Raw genomic sequence first — 14,418 nt, 5'->3', positions numbered from 1 at the left:
ACAGTGTGTTGGTCCCGAAAAGCAATCACTTGCAGGGAGGAAAATTGCCTCTGGAAATGCACTGGTTGGAAAAAAACACGATTTGAATAGGGCAGAACATGCCAGTTACTTTGCACCATCCACAAGTATGTTGGAAAAAGGCCACTGGACAAATGGCACACCTTCCAGAAGAACTCAGAAATATTAACGAGAATAAATTGGAGATTTCTGTCCCAAAATGTTTAGAATTATTACATTCAATTGCTCGTCCGGAGCTAAATGAAGGTTAATGTTTTTCTTCACATATTTTTGGCATTGCTCTTCATTCAGTGGCCTTCCATTCGTATTCATTATTTTAATGTTATGATGTACAATTCATACTGGTCGGCATGACACAAATGTTCCCAAATAAGATGCGAATAAACTTTGCACGATGCCTTTCCCAAAGACAAATCAGCATTTGTGTTTGACAAAATCACTTTACTTGAAGCAAATGTTCAAACATCACTGATCTTTCCCATACTTTGAGTCTTTATTTTTCTGATGACACGACGTCAACTCCACAGATTTGAACACAGATATCTGCACTTTCTCTTCATCAAAAAAAAATACTATGGCTAACTTGGATTTTTTTGGTGATCAGCTCACCCAATGAGCATTTTTTGTTTTGATATTTTGATAGCATGAAAGTCAGGCCAACGTGAGGTTGCTCTTAGACAACATGCAATGTAACATGTTTTAAAATCTTTTTAATATGCGCACTAAAGAGGAGATAAAAATTCTATGCCAAGTTATAAAAATAGGTTCTGTGCCATATAACGATGTAAAAAATATTTTCACTTTTGCACGAGAGAACATTTCACTTTACTCAAGTAGAGAAATTGAATCGGTGTACTTTCTTTTCAATATAAGGAGATGGGTAAATATTCTTGAATGTTCTGAACACCTGTTTCCATACTAGCGTCATATTGAGCCCAATAATCTCATTCAATTCCATAATTTATACAAATCAGTTGAAATTGACTCAGCGGCACCTCAGCTGGTAGATGAAAGTAGCACACTCCAGTTTCCAGACTTCAGTAACACGATATGATATATCATGTTTTACCATAACTACCTTGACTTGAGCATTACCGGGGTTTTTTTTCACAGTTTTGATTGGGTCAGATTATCACCCATTTGAAATCAATAAAGCTCTTGCTTGGACGGAAGAACGTAATCCGTATAAGACTATACTCAAATAGAAGGCTGATTACAACAAATCCTGTGGAATATTGTTGGAGAGTGATTGACTTCATTTGAGCACCATTTTGTCATAAGCGTCTCACCTCAACTATGGCTAAAGCGTTTATGGTGGAGCTCGCTCTCTGAAGCACCCTTCTATTTTTCTCCAGCTTCTACTGCGTGTTCCATACACTCCACATGACTTTCTCCATCTCCTCTTCCCACTCCGTCTGTGAGTGCTCCAGCAGAGAGACCTCATCATCATGCAGGTCATAATTCCCGGCTCATATCAGCCAGAGGGAATCATTGAAGCAGCTCTTGGCGAAGCAGCTTTGGATGCTTTTTTTTTTTTTTTATTGCGCAGCAAGAAAACATAAAGTCTATGAATACTATGATGTTATTCAACAAGCTCTTCAAACACTTGGGCAAAAGTACACATGTGAAGAAGGTGGAGTAAATTCATTCTTCGACTCGCAGGTCTGCTTGTCAAACAACTAGAGAATGTTTACACAGGCTTGGACATTTCCTGGTCCTCGTCTTGACCGTGCATACTTATTGTCTATCTGGATCGCACACGATGTTTTCATTTCGAGCTACGCTTTTTGCGCCCCTGACAGACGTTGATTGACTTTATTTTACATTTGACCACGAATCCATAATATTTGATATCTAAGCTGTAAAACACAGCTATCGTTGTACACATCAAAGCACGCATCACTTCCATCTGCAAACATCATTACGTATGTACAACGGCATACTGTCAACAGCCATTATGGAGGGGCACATGCATTCTTATCTGCTAAGTGTTCTGCAAAGCGCACCTTGATGTGGTATCTATCTTGTCTTTGAGTCTGTGAATCCCACAGATGAAGTCATCTTTCCTTAGGTGCCGCACTGCCTCTTTCAACTGTTTCTGCAGAAAAAATAATGAAGCGTCACAACAAAGAATGCATGCCTCGTTCACTCGAGTCAAGTGAAAGCGCAAAACTGATGCTGAAAATGTTCATTGCTTTGTTTGATGTGTTCATAAAACCTTTATCTCGATTGAGCCAAAATTTACACAAATCATAAGCACAAAAAGTTTTTTTTCAAATGGTTATTTTTAGCCCTCTCCTTGTGCCTACTATGTTTGTCAGTCATGCAAAGGGATGTTTTAGTGAGCTTGCCTTGAGCAAATGGGATATGTGTAGCTGGGAAATATTTGCTAATGCAACAGCATGCGGGAAATGTCAAACACAATCTTTTCAATGCAGCTTAATGACTTTCAAGTTGTTTCAAATTGCAAAACTTCAAATTGGTGCTGATGCAAATGTGGGGAAAAAAAACTCATCACAAAACTCTACAGCCAATTTTAAATATAACACGTTGAAAAACCAAGTATATCATCATTTGAAAAAAAGTGTTTGTTGACAAGATTCTCTACTCATTTTCATAAGCTATTATGCTTTAAGCTACATGCTATTTATGCATCTGCTTGATAAACTTTGTTATAATTTGTGTGTGTTACTGATATTTAACTCTTTGACAGCTGTGGATGTTTGGATTCGCGTTAGATTTAAGAAGCTCGGAGGTGAAATCTCGGCTTCTCACGTCCATTTTGAGGGAGAGAAATGCCAACAAGTTGGAAGTTGGACAAGTTTTGCCACCTTACATTTCAACTGAGTGTGTATATATATGATATAAATGGATTATGCGTCACGTAGTAGGTAAAACGGCAGGATGATTTAATTGGTCGGTACGAGATTTAATTATCAACAAAAATAGTGGCTGATTATTTTGCCCTTTTATGATACATTAACCCATCGCATCCTTGGACCAAGCTTCAAAATATTCAAACAATTCCGCACCCTCACACAAAAATCTTGTGGGAGGCTGGGATTTGATGCCTGGCCATACGACAACCTACTGATCCTGCTTTGTCCCTGTTTACTGAAGAGGACACAGGGAAAACCTGATTTTTTAACAAGTTATAAATTTCACACCCAAGTGTTGCTGCAAGAACCTACCGTATTTCCCTCACTATAAGGCGCACCGGATTATAAGGCGCACCTGATTATGTTGGCTTTTGAGAAAATTGGAGTTTTTTAAGTGCGCCTTATCGTGCGGAAAATACGCTAATCAACAAGTGACTAAAGGTTTAGATAGCCATTTTATGCAGAGAAGAATGTTAACTCACATAGGGTTAAACGTTCATGGGCGATTGCGCAAGCCTAGAAGCCCCTGAATGGCTCTCCCCGGGAGCAGTATGTATGCATTGGTGGTTCAGTGGTAGAATTCTCGCCTGCCACGCGGGAGGCCCGGGTTCGATTCCCGGCCAATGCACAATTGCTTTTTCACTGGAATGGAAATCTTTCCCATTACTTTTAGTATAGGATAAGACTACTGGATGAAAATGTTCCACATTTTAGCAACCATTCAATCGAAAGGTTCAGTGACCTAACTTTGCAACGTAGAACATTGGAACAGGAGCCAGAACACATGGAATAGTAGCCGACTCCTTAGCACATCCCCTTCACTGTTCTGAGGCCATGGATTAGAAACCGAAATCTGGTAAAAGTAGAAAATGTGCTGAGTAGAGTACAGATGTCTGTTAAGTCTTTACTGTAACCATATCCAATCTGCTCTCTCCTCTTGCTTGAGGAGCTTAATAGTAAGCTTTGCAGACAGGCTTTGTCGTGTCTTTCGGCTTGACCTGGCTGTTGACAGTGGAGCCAAAATGATTCCAGATTTCACTGCATGCTTCTTGTTTCTCCAGGAGCAGCACGCTTTGGGAGTGAGACAGGCACACACCACTGTAGCCGCAGAGGAAATAGAGAGCTGTTCTTAAAGTGACAGAACTAAAAATGGCACGATTTTATTTTGAACGGAAAGGTATCACAATACTTTTCTAGTACCACTATACTGCGCAACTTCATAAAAGGAAGCTGGTGGCCATATTTTAACTTTCCTAACTGCAGGGGGGGGTTGGAAATAGTCTCCCCCAGGGAGTAATTCAGTGTAGAACCGCCACCGGTTTGTTGTTCGACTCCTTAAAGGCAATGCATACATACATAAATACATTTCTGTCGTAATAAACCGTACATATTTGAAAACATCTGTCTGACAGAAATACCGACAAACTATTTTTATTTTTTATGTACTTTTAAAAATCCTTCAAGGGGGAATTCTCGTGTGTTGGTGTGGTGGCGTATTTAGACTCCGTTATCTAAAACAGTATATAAAATGTCCCTACAAGTTCCAAAAAAAAAGGGCTGAGTGTAAAAAATGCACAAACTGAATTCTTACACTTAATGCTGGCTTGTTATTTAGCAGTTTTGAATGTATGATTATTGAATGATAATTTTTATGTAACAGAGCCCGTCATTATTCTGTCTTTAAACCCTTTGTTGTTGAGTTAAGACAGTGGATGTATTCATTCATGTCGTGCGGAATGCATTGTAAAAAAATGAATTGTATTAAGAGTGTGTATTTTGCACATATGCAGGAATTATTTATTTATAGTTTAAATGGTATCCTGGTCATACATGTGGTTATTAAGTGCATGGTTCAATGAGGCCCCCGAGCTAACATTAAATAACCTCACCACAACATAAAACTAAACATGCCTGCAACAGTAGTCTGTCATGTATATACCGGCATACTGAAAGGTTCGTCCGTTTTAGCTTTACTGCTCTATTGTTCATTTTATTTTATTTTTATTTTTACATAGTTCAAAATAAAAATGGAAAAAAAATAACGCCATACACCAGAGACAGCAAGATAATGCCGCTGAACAGAAGCAAGTCAAGAGCGCCAGAGAGAGTGTTGGTTTTCAGAAAGAGGACACAGCTAGAGCAAGAACAATGAAGATTCTGAGAGTGATGAGGCTTGGAATGACATCCAAGCGGAATCTGAGACACAGACAGAGAATTGTTGGAAAAATGCATTTGCCTGCCCGCGTGTGTGCGCGTGCGCGTACGGGCGTGCGTGTGCGTGTGTATGCGTGCATCTAATCTCCTGTATTGATCTACTTGATAAACATAGTCACTTTATTCCACATCACAATACGTGCGTGCATTCTCTCTGTATGAAATTATGTTCATTTCAATGTAACAGTGGTCATCAATAACAATCACACACGGCATTGACTTTAACTCCTTACTAGTAGTATAAAGTCTTTAAAACACTATTATTTAATTGTTATAGAAACAATATTTTGTCTAAAAGACTTGGGAGTACAGTATATAACAATTGTCTGGAAGTGGTGTTACATTTTTTTTAGGTTATGCTTTGATTTAAAAGCACTTATTGTTGAAAGTGAAGGGAAGAAAATATTTGGATTAGGACCTGCAGTCCGCCAGTTGTGTTGTAAAATCTAAATAACAAAGTACACGTCTATCTTGTTCTATGCTGTGTCCAAGCTGACGTCCATGAATGTGTTTTGCTTGAACTACAACACAAGGACAAGAGCCCAGTTTTGCTGAATTTATATGTTGAGTCTCTCCATTGGACATTTAATTATCGGACTACTTGTGTTTTATTATAATTGTGTTTTTCCTCAGCCAGAGTTTGACAGTTTGGTTATTTAGGTATTTGGCCACTATGGTGAGGAGCAGTTGAATGATCTTTTGCTCATAAAAGTTGACTTACTCCAGAACAAATGTCCCTACGCCCCATTTCTGAAATGATGACTATGCTGCTGCATGTAAGGATAATGAGATTATTTCTTCAACAGAATGTATTTTGCCACTGTGCAAACATAAAAGTTATTAGAAAAGTCATTGTGATTCATTGTAAGACCAGCAATTCTCACGGGAGTCTTTTAAAGGCAACTATAACAATGCAAACAGCATGAGGGCTTTATTGACTTTTACTTGCAAAATTTACCCTTGCAAATCACTGAGGATAATAATAAGAGAGAGCTGAGCCAAAAGGCAAAGCTCTCAATTTACCGGTCAATTTACGCTTTTACCCTCACCTATGGTCACGAGCTATGGGTCGTGACCGAAAGAACGAGATCCCGGATACAAGCGGCCGAAATGGGTTTTCTCCGCAGGATGTCCGGGCTCTCCCTTAGAGATAGGGTGAGAAGTTTGGTCATCCGGGAGAGACTCGGAGTAGAGCCGCTACTCCTCCACGTTGAGAGGAGCCAGGTGAGGTGGCTCGGGCATCTCATCAGGATGCCTACTGGACGCCTCCCTGGGGAGGTGTTCCGGGCATGCCCCACCGGTAGGAGACCCCGGGGACGACCCAGGACGCGCTGGAGAGACTATGTCTCTCAGCTGGCCTGGGAATGCCTTGGGATCCCCTGGGATGAGCTAGATGAAGTGGCTGGGGAGAGGGAAGTCTGGGAGTCCCTCCTGAAGCTGCTGCCCCCGCGACCCGACCCCGGATAAGCGGAAGAAGATGTATGGATGGATGGATGGAGTCACTGCTTTAACAAATAAGAGGAACTTATCATCATCGCAGTGTATGTAAAGTCAGTCACTCCTCCAGGATATGGAGAAAGAAGGAGAAAAAGGAGGAGAAAAAGGAGGAGCACTTCCAGAGGTTCTTTGGAGATTTCCAGTCAACACCTGAGTTGTCTGATGCACCACTGACAGCTCCACACCTATGCTATGGAGAATATTCTACTGGCAGCATCATCTGAGCTGACTGGATGGCCTGATTCTTTCAGGTTCAGATAGAGACCCCTCAGGAAACCATTTTGCTTCTCGTTAAAACATAGAAATCATACAACCGCATTCTGTAATCTTGAGGCAATTCACAGAGGTTGGATGAAATTTGGTCCGAGTATGATTCGGAATTCAATCCAGCCTTTCCATTGATCGTTTTGTTCTCGACCAATTACTGAAAGTCTTGGCCAATGACAAATTAAAAGACAGCATTGATATAGTCTGAAAGATGGCTTGCTTTTTATCGGCCCAGCCTTAGAATGAAAGGAAAAACAGTGGGGGGATGGAATCAAAGCATCCCACGCAATTGTTTACCCAGCATCCAATTAGAAAACTTCACACACAGTCGGTCCCTTTAATCAATTCTTTGTAATGAGTAAAGAACTAACGGCCCTCATCTGTCTTGGAAGTCGAGGCTGCACTGAGGTCAACCCCCCCCCCCCCCGGATTGACAGTTGCATAAGAAGCCTGATTGACATTTCTACATTTCCTCAGTCATTATCCACAAGGCCTACACTTCACACAGAAACGGAGAGAAAATCACAGAACTAGCCAAGTTGCGCTTGTGCCGGGTTTTGCAGCTCTGTGACGAAAAGACGTCACAGGAGATTACCGAAGCGCACTCCAATCAGTTTTACCAAGCGCCGGACAGTGAGAAAGCAAGATTAGATTGGATGTTAAGTATATACGTATGCAGCATCCGTGCTCTCGCTTTGGCTTTACACCGATTTTCTAACGGCCGTGGTGTAAAGTAAGAGACTGCAAAAAGATTTAAAACCATCTTTGTAGAGTGGATTGTTCTGCACCAGCACTTTTTAAAAGCATAACTCAGAAGAAAGACATAGATCACAAAGTTTGCAGACAGGTCAAGCCAGGATATCTGTCAGCTTTGACTGCACATAGACTCAGTACACAGAGAGAGAGGTCAGCATGGCTCTTATAATTGAAAGAATAAATTGAGGTGGAGAGTCAGGGTGCCCCAATCAATATTAGGCCAGCTCATGTTGCTGAGGCAATCATTAATGTACCATCAAATACCACTTGCACGACACAAAGATCACCTGGAGTGATCAGTCTGCGAAGAAAAAGGCAAAAGCTCAATGCTCCCGGTGATCTGGCATTCCGCTATTAAACTCTCAAGACGTGATTTCAGTTGGTGAAATGGCTCTCAAGCCGGTCAAAGTCTTCTTTTTTTATGTCCAACTTTCATCTGTGGCATTGCCTTCTCTGAATTATCATTAGTTAACGATCTACAGATTTTAGGACTCATAAAAAGCACTGGGATTAAATGACTTCCTTTCCTTGTATGCATGCTGAGAGGTTTTGCTCATGGGTTTCATTTTGTTTCATCCGTTTAAGGTACGTACTAATAAAAGCGGGTCAGCGATGTGAATATCAAAATGACCCATCAAACAGTCATTCCTCAATCATGCTGCTCTCAATGGCTATTAATTCCCTTCAAGCACAAAACGCATCATTGTTTCCCTCAATTCTTTGGTTTTGTTTTTAATCTTAAAATGTTAAAGTAGCCTCATGTTTGTGACCGTAAAAAAAAGAGCACTATGAACATTTTGAAACAGTCTCCCATATGTGTCTGCCTAATGACGGGACTAAAAATAGCAATACATGTATTTACGCAGAACTATTTTCGGTAGCTATGGGATTTAACTGCGATGGCTTTTAAGTATGTCCGTCTCTTGATGTACAGTACAAACAGTGACACAGCTTAAAAAGTCAGTGGTGCTTACTCACACGGCTAAAAATGGATTCACATTTGGGTGGTGACCTCTTTGTAGCAAGTTAGTCATGTTTTGGGGAGCCAAAAAGCAAATGATTTAAAAAAAATGAGAATATTTCATCAGTCTGCATGCATCTTTCCACTGAACCACAGCTTGCATTTCCACTTAGTCAGTCCCGGTTTCCTTCATGGTCCAACTGTGGAAACTCATCTCATCACTTTAGACTGGTCTTATGTGACATCACATTTATGCATGGTAACTTGGGTTGTTTATTGTGTTTGTTTGAAGGCCAAGCTCGAAAGGATTACGATTGTTTTCCGAAAAGTAATTATTGGTTAGCCCAGTGCTTCTCAAATAGTGGGGCGCGCCGTGCTATACCTGGGGGGGCGCGTGTGACCCTGGGGAACAGGCTTTTTTTTTGCAGTACTAGAATAAAGTGTAATTGCGCATCTTCCCAGCAGGGGGCAGTGGCGCTCTCATTGTTACTTCTGTGACGTTTGCGACAGTGCAACATTTTACGACTTACAAGACAAGTTAGGATAGTCACGGTGGGGCGGGGCGCGAATAGTTTTCTTCTTGCTAGGGGGGGCGTAAGAGAAAATAATTGAGAAGCACTGGGTTAGCCCATGGCACAGTGCCCTTTCATTTTGCCAGCAAAACAAATGTCGTCCCGGAGGCAGGTATTTTACCTTTGAGATATCCCTAGTAACATTTTGGCGATGACCTCAATACTTAGTTGAGATTAAGTCAAATTAAAATGTATGATAAATATATTAATCATTTGGACTGAATATTGCCTCTAAAGGGAGAATATTGTATTACAAAAACCATTCAGGCAACTTGCCCCTTATCAAATTTTGTTTATTTTTGACCCTTCAAACTAAAAAAGTAGCACAAAGTGCTCATGTAACGAACATCATATCTGAGTATAAGTAAGTATAAACTGAACACAAGCTAGGATGAATCTGTTCCAAAGATTAGGCCTGCTTCGTCGTAAGCGTTCTGGCTTTGGATACTGAGTGATAAATTCCGCACAAATTTTAAATTATAATTATATTTTCTAGGAAAGCTGGAGAGTTGAGTTTTGCAGTAATAATCAATGGGTCTCGGGATAAAAGCATGCATCAGAGATCCCATTTTCCTTTCTCAGAGAGAGAGAGAGAAAGAAAGAGAGAAATGAGCAGACTCTGGCAATGTTCTTAAGGCAAAAAACACTTCATTTAGTTGTTTGAAATTTGGGATGAAATATAAAATTTACCTCTAATGTAACGCCCAGATCTTTAGCTTTGTCTGATGTATAGTCAGAAAGAAACTTGGCACCAGGAGCTATGTATAACTAAAACTCTGCATAGTGTTCCATGTAGTATGTAAGTCTGTTTTGCTGGCAGGCTATTCATCAAAACATTTTCACTTCATAAACCAGGTAATATTTCCAGGCATTGAATACAATTACAAAGGCCCACTTGGCATCAAAATAATATTATATGGTGCATGAAATATGGGCTGCTTAAAACTTTGGAAATAACTTACTTGGATTTAATGTTCCTTCGTAGCTGGAGGTGAAAAGGACAAATGATGTGTAACGCTCTCGCTGGTGACAAATTGTTTACTCTTCAGATAAGGTCGATGGGGAAAGGTTTGTAAAAGCTATGGGCCCAAGCGTCAACTCTCAGTAACCATTAAGAGAACTGTGTCAGGGGTAGGGTTGAAAGCATGACCGGCATACTAAACTTTCAGCTATGCAAAAGCCCTTATGAATGACTTACAAATGCCTCAATAATTAACACGTCATTTATAACAGATGAGGATCCGACCTAAAGCAAAATAAATTAACATATTATTTTGTCTAAAGTTTGAAATCAATGTGACTGAAATGAGGACTGGCCACCTGTTGTAAAGTGTTTGAGATTTTTACAGTTGTTCCAAAGTTGCTCAAGGTTTTTTGCCTGTGAGTCACACAGAACTAGTTGTTCTGCCTGGAATTAAACTTAAAGATAAATGGCTTTTAAGATGATCTGGTCTTTTCATTTATTTCCTGTACAATGATGAGCAGAAAAACTCATCACAAATGTGCAACGCTGCACAAACCTCCAATTGCTGCTTTGTGGGATGATGGAGAGTGTAGTCCAGCCTCGTGCAGCACTTGGTGCGATGGATCTCATACAAGTAATTTATGGTGTGAACTGCAAGAGCCTCATACATGGCCGTGTCTCATACTTGATTATAGCGCTTATGGCTGCGCTTAATACACCGCTCCATATAAATTCCGATGAGGACATTTCATACTTGATCATTTGTCTCGCATATCCAGTATGAATACCCAAAGCAAATAAGAGCAAATAAGTCTTAAGTGGACGAAGGGAGCGCAACAACAATCAAGTACAAGCAGACATAAAAAATGACAGAAATGTTGAAGGGGAAAAATAAGAATCCGTCGTAACTTGTAAAAAAATTAAAGTAAAATCTTCAAGCTTTGAACCCTTGATAATAAGGACTTGCCTGGTACTGTTATATATCATGATCCCATCTGAAGCCTGATTGATCAGCCTCATTATTGCTGTATTGTTGTCTCATGCCGATACTTGCTGGTACCAACCTGCCTCACGGTTGATGGACCTTCCTCATTCTAGGAGGAATTGTCTCTTACACAATCTACTTGGCACCTACTCGACACTAAGGACTTGGCTCAAATGTGATGGAACCGTCTCATAAACTTGATCATGAGGAGCTGTCATATAACTAATCGGCCTGCCTTGTACCCGAGGTTGAAAACAGTCTCACACACATGAATGTCCTCTCATACATGCGTCGGACTTTTCTGATACTTGATGCTGCATTATCAATCAATTTAACGTTTAATTTAGAGTTTAATTCATTATTGTCATCCTCGTCCCTTGAGGGGAAATTTAACTCACACTCCGACGTATATTGTGTCGCACACCACACAGAACCAGATCACATACATGCAGTCATGCAAAGAAAGATTCAGATTAAAAGGGGCAAGCAAAGAGTGCTGTTCCACTTGAGCTAGGGTAAGGACGCCTTTTCCAGTACATCTTCATGACAGTGTTTAACGGTGTGGAAAACTGAATATGAGGGCCTGCCGCCTATTTGGTTAGGAGGACCAACCTAATCCTGCACTGCTGCAGTACAGCCAAACTTGTGAGTGATGGAGCTACCTCCAATCTTGCTGTTGTTGACCTCCTGCCAGCACTAGATAGTATGGATCAGAATCATACTTAATGGTGTATAGTGGTCCCATACTTGAGTATTTTCTCTAATGTACTATATTGTGGACCAACCTGATGTTGGATATTATGCAACTTGTGTTGGTATTGTGAAATTAAAAATGTCTTGTAAATTTGGCGCAACAAGGCTGAGGATGTCAACACCCCAATTTTCTTTGTAATAATATGCTCTGTGCAGGCCAACTAGTAAAAAGACAGTGTTCTGATGAATGTTTTGTTGGTGGAATATGAAATCCATCTCAGCGGGCGGCCATTTTGCCACTTGCTGTCGACTGAAAATGACATCATGGTTAACAGGTGTCGGGTCTCACCAGTTTTCCGAAGCTGAGCCGTGATTTGTTGTGACCTGAGACCTATCGCAACTGTGATGTCATTTTTAGTCAGCAGCAAGTGGTAAGATGGCCGCCCCCTGAGATGGATAGAAACGGGTGAATTTTGCTGCTTAACTCATATTCCATAAACGCAATATTAATCAGAAAGCCTTCTTTAGACTATCCATCCATGCATTATCCGCATTGCTTGTCCCCACGGGCGTCGGCTGCGTGCTGGAGCCTATCCGAGCACCCATCAGGCAGCAGGCGGGGGACACCATGAACTGGCTGCCAGCCAATCGCAGATGTTTAGACTAATGGAGGAATATACAACAAATTATTGTCTAGATTTCTTTTGGGTTGATTTCTTCTTTTACAAGCCTGTAAAATTTGAATGAATAAACAAATTGCCAAGTATATATTGTAGAATAAGGCTCCAAAATTATGAAAAATAGAGCCCCCTGCCCAGTTTTTGGACATTGGGGGTCTGCTGAATATGTTGAATATATATATATATATATATATATATATATATATATATATATATATATATATATATATACATATATATATATATATATATATATATATATATATATATATATATATATTATGCTATTTTATGTCTGTACAGCGACCCTGAGTGCCTTGAAAGGCGCCTTATAAATAAAATGTATTGTTATTATTATTATTATTATTATTATTATTGGTGAATGCACTGAAAACAAGTCCCGCTCAACTCCAACTTTTCACTCAAATATGTTAATATGCTCAAATATGCATCCGAGTGAGGCACAGGCTTAATAAAATGCGGCTGTGTTTAATAAACAGTTACTAACTTTTCCCTGAACTGTCTGAAGTGTTACATTGACTCAAACATTACACAGAATCAAGTGAGGCAGTGAAGTTTTGGCCGAGCCCGTCATCGGTTATTAGCTTCTATGAGTTCATTGCGGCCTCGCTAATGTAATACAGTGGTTAACTTTTGCTTAAGTGTCTCTGTTGTGTGGACCCACGTGCTTGGAACGTGATCAGTGTCACTATCTTGCAAGCTGGCATGTGTACTGGCGTAGGCCGTCAAATTCAATATTGTTTTGCTCTGTATGCAGCTTGTTGGTCCACACATTAGAGACATTGTAGGCTTGTAGCCCAAATAACACAAAACACGTACAAATTCTGGGATGACACTTATAGGGCAGTTTGCGAGCAAAGTGTATTCTGTAGTGGTTGCAGATCAATAGGTTGAGTTGTTGGTACTTGCAATTACTTGCAATTACGGTGCATAGCCACCAATGGAATGACGCCGCTCAGGATGGGGCGGGTCAACTACGACTGAGAGCCCGAGTTGACTTGTGTACAACCACAGCTAAACGTGGATAACTTAGAAGCTGTTTAATGTTGATAGCTCAGCCGTTCACTACATACAGTAACTATTCAGCACTTAAAACAAATTAGTGGTTGTTGTTGTAATAACAATAAGGGGGGCGAGGGATTTCATAAGAAAAACGGGGAAAAATCAAAATATGAAAATATATTGGGGGGGGAAATACGTATATTCACAAATCAGTGGGTAGCAAAGAACACATACGCAAGGGTCGACTGTCGTTTTAAATAATATCATCAGTCACTTCTGAATGGCTAATATATTTTAGTTGTGCTTACACTGGTTCTTGCACCAAGCTATACTACAATGTGAGTAGGGCTAATATTCTTAAGCGGATTTGGAATAATATGCAGGACAAATGCAGTATCTCCATCCATCCATCCATCCATCCATCCATCCATCCATCCATCCATCCATCCATCCATCCATCCATCCATCCATCCATCCATCCATCCATCCATCCATCCATCCATCCATCCATCCATCGTCTATGACATTTTTAAGTGAGTCCAAGTGAGCTTTTGCACTTGAGGAAAAAAATTGTGTGAGATCATTTTGTTTTTTTGCTTCAAATCCTTCGTTGTTGAGTTTGGATATTTAATCTGTTATACCTGTCTTGAAATTAAAATATTATGAGCACATATTTTGCACGCATTTACCTCATACAATAGCGCTTTTGTCAGTTCAGAAGTGCTGGTGCTGTGTGGCCCCTCAGTCGCACTGATGGAAAATAGTGCCCCCTATAGTTACCCTATATTAGGCCACAGGCACTTATAACAAGTAAATTATAATAAAGTCTGCTCTTATTATATTTGTATAGAACTTGCCATTTGTAAAATGATTATGAGTCCACGCCCCAAACGTTCTCGTCATAGATTC

The 14,418-nt window shown here is 40.3% G+C and overlaps 1 non-coding gene across 1 annotated transcript; it reads left to right on the top strand.

Moving 5' to 3' along the window:
• The first annotated feature begins 3,454 nt into the window (after window positions 1-3,454).
• On the top strand, window positions 3,455-3,525 carry trnag-gcc (transfer RNA glycine (anticodon GCC)). The gene has a single exon. It is a non-coding gene; the product is annotated as a tRNA-Gly (tRNA).
• The last annotated feature ends 10,893 nt before the right edge of the window (window positions 3,526-14,418 follow it).

This window comes from Syngnathus typhle, linkage group LG1 (genome assembly GCF_033458585.1).
Source record: "Syngnathus typhle isolate RoL2023-S1 ecotype Sweden linkage group LG1, RoL_Styp_1.0, whole genome shotgun sequence".
NCBI lineage: Eukaryota > Metazoa > Chordata > Actinopteri > Syngnathiformes > Syngnathidae > Syngnathus > Syngnathus typhle.
Note: the sequence above shows the minus strand (reverse complement) of the source record. Positions and strands in the feature narration are given on the sequence as shown.